The 3449-nt window shown below is 32.4% G+C and overlaps 1 pseudogene; it reads right to left on the bottom strand.

Moving 5' to 3' along the window:
- Positions 1-366: 366 nt before the first annotated feature.
- LOC118652290 lies at positions 367-551 on the bottom strand (annotated as a pseudogene).
- Between the last annotated feature and the right edge of the window lie 2898 nt (positions 552-3449).

The following is a 3449-nucleotide window of genomic DNA, read 5'->3' as shown; positions in this document are numbered from 1 at the left end:
TTTGTATTTTTACTCTTTATTATGAGAAATTCAACTATAATAAGGATAGAAAGAATATATAACCCATATTTTCATCACCTATATTAAAATGTATTAATATTTTTGCAATATTAACCTCATCTACTTTCTTGAACTTCAATTGTAAACTTATCTGTATTTAATTTAATTATACATACATACATACATACATTTAATTATACATAAATTATACATAAATCTTACCTTTCTCAAGAGTATTGCTATAGGTATTTAACATTTAAAGGCAGAAAATATTTTACTTTTTTTTTCTAGAGAGAAATCAAAGTTTATGAAAGTTAAGCATTATATGGGATTTGGTAGCCTTTAATATCTTTTTTTTAGTGTACTAGTTGTTTCCTGCATGGTTTATCTCCCCAGTCATTGTCCACAGGACTCTGAAAAGTTGTAGAACATACAGGCGCAGAGTCAAGGCCCGGCTTTCTCTCCAATGTTGTGGAAAGGGACTGTACATCATGGGGCAGAGCCCTATGCTCCCCTATGCTACCTGGACAGAGCCCGGGGAACATCATTTTTTAATGTTTAGTGAGGAAGTAGACTGCTTCTATAGTTTTCTCTGCATGTTTTCATTAATCACCTACACATAAACATACATTTTTCCCAAATAGGTGAATGTGATAAGAATTTCAATAAGCAAAACCAAGGTATACTGCTATTCTAGGAAAGAATTTGGCAAAGGAACTCCAAGACAACCTCGTGTACAAAAGGGAAGCGAGGGCTCTATGACTGTGAAGTCTGGTGGATTTATGGCCTCTAATAGAGGGCAATGTGGTGGAGTTAGGGTATGAGATATGAATCCTGGGTCTGATTCTAGTAGTCATGTCGCTAAGCCTCGGGTGTCTCCACGTCTGTAATATAAATGTAATAATGTCTATTTCACAGAATTACCATGAGAATTAGTTGCATAGGTCAAAATATGTTATACGAACTTAGTAATGGCAGCTAGTTGATGTTGTGTTTTGAAACAGTATATTCATGAGGTTTGATGACATAAGGAGGTGAAGTAAAATTCCTTCAGCCCATTTACTCACTGTGTGGCCTTGGGCAAGTCCCTCTGTCTCACAGAAGTCTCAGTTTTGTTGGCTGGAAATGGGTCTACTAGTATTTACTCCCACAGTTTGTTTGAGATACTTTTAGAGTACCAGAACTCTAAATTTAGCTGATAGTAATGTTGTTGGCATAGAGTAAACTCCCAATAAATTATTACTAAAAATTTGTTTCTAGGAGTGTGGTGTAATTGACCAGTGTCAGTTCTCAAGATTCATTTGCAGTTTAATGATATGGGGTTTAGACATCTTGATATTTTTGTCAGTATTGATAAAGATATAGTATTTCATAAAGATATAGAATTTGAAAATATTTAAACTAGGAGTTCTCAGTAGGCTTGAACTATAGTTCAAAAACAACAAAAAAATTATAAAGGGAAAACTGATCATCAGAGTAATTTTAGCTAACTCTAATTTTCTTATGGGCTAACTTTGTGACTGGCTATTAAAATAATAATTTACTCTATTACAAGCTAATTAATTCAGGTAAGAAGCATGAACTAAGAAATATAAAGGTTGTTCTGTATTCAGATTGGTCAGACCCCTCCTGAAATTTCCTTTTTCCCAGAATTCTACATGTTATGAAGGACATTAAAAAAATAAGGTGTGGTTTTTCAACTTGAGTACTATTGGCCTTTAAATCAGATAATTGTTTGTTGCTGCCCTGTGCATTGTAGATGTTTAATAGCATCCCTTGCCTCTGCCCACTAGATGCCAAGAGTCTCAACTACCCTGAACTCAGCATAACAACAAAAAATATCCACAGGCATTGCCAAATGTCCTCTGGGTGGCAAAATTGAAAACCACAGTGTTAGAGAATATTGAATGAAAGTCCTAAGGAAGGAAATTGTAAAGTTGAGAAAATATAATCACGAGGAACAATAAGACCAGGTGCCCTAATTTCTAGGACTGTACCAATTCCATGATTTTATTTTAATATATATTTATCTTTTAAAATCAGTCTTTCTATTACATTGATCTTTTGGCAGTCAGGGATTGTGTTTCATTCTTTTGTGTATTTAGCATGCAGACTAGCTCCTGGTACATTGCAGATTCTCAGTGTTTTATAAACTAAAGGGAACTACACTGGAGAAGAAATGACTTCATGTAGACAGTTACTAAAGAGACTGTTTTAGGTACTTGAAGAGTTGCCAGAAGGAAGATCATATTAGATTATTTTATGGAAAAAGGATGCTTCTTCAGAGGGCAAAACTAATAGCAATGGATAAAAGTTATGGAGGCATAGATTTCAGTTCATGTTAAGGTCAAACTTTTAAACAATATCATATTTATTTAGCACCAAATATTTTTGAAATTATCTTGATTGTTAACATTGAAATGAGAGTGTTGTGTAAGAGAAATGTAGCTATAATACTTGGGATTCTGCAATTTGTTACATACATTTGTTAAGATAGCAAAATATCGATCAAATATAAAATTTCTGGTTTTCTCTACTTAAAATTATCTAAATTCATACTAGCAACTGTTAAATACTTGAAAATAAAGCATGCAGATAGAGGCATAAGCAAGAAATGAAACTAAGAGAAAAGATAAAGAGAAAAGAATATCTTTTTATATTTGGTAACTTTCAATTTTAAATTGAAAATAATCATGATAGGAAACATTTACTGAGTACTTACTTTGAGTACTTACTGTATTTCAGTCATTATATTATACTTTACACATTCTCATTTAATCCCTACAATATCTCAACAAAATAGGTACTTTTACTTTTCCAATTTACATATGAAGGAAAATCATTTGTGATTGTAAAAGATAAGCCTTTAAAAATCTAGTAGAATTTAAAATAAACAGTGTATTGCTTTCAAATTTGTCAGTGTTGGAAGTAGGTAATGGTTTTGTATTTATTTCAGTAATATTGTCAGTTCTGTTAATAATTTCAGAGTTGTCCTTTGTTGTTATTTTTTCAGTTAAATGTTCACACTCTATATATCAGAATATATATCCAACCAAATTATTAGGCATGTGACTCATTCCATGAAGAATTTAATTCTTAAGTTACTGTACAGTTTATAAAACCACTCTTTCTGCCCCATTTATCTGACAGGGATTTTCATTTCCTGGTCAGTACAAAACAAATTCAAAATGCACTTTCACGGTTTCAAAACATCTCCCAAAATAACATAGAAACTAAGAATTACGGGTTTATTCTCAAATTATATTTGATATTCACTGTAGGTCTTCCTTGACATCTTACCTGCAGTTAGACTTCAAAACACAGTATCTTGGGATGCAGAAAAGGGGTTTGTATGTGGAGTAGAGTTAGCTCTATCAATGTGTTGGGAGACATTTTCTGGAACAAACACTGAAGGAATAGAGATTGTTTTACTTGGAGAAAAATAGTAT

The sequence above is a fragment of the Myotis myotis genome, unplaced genomic scaffold, assembly GCF_014108235.1.
Source record: "Myotis myotis isolate mMyoMyo1 unplaced genomic scaffold, mMyoMyo1.p scaffold_m19_p_3, whole genome shotgun sequence".
In the NCBI taxonomy this organism is placed as follows: Eukaryota; Metazoa; Chordata; class Mammalia; order Chiroptera; family Vespertilionidae; genus Myotis; species Myotis myotis.
This window is presented reverse-complemented; position numbering and strand designations above follow the sequence as displayed.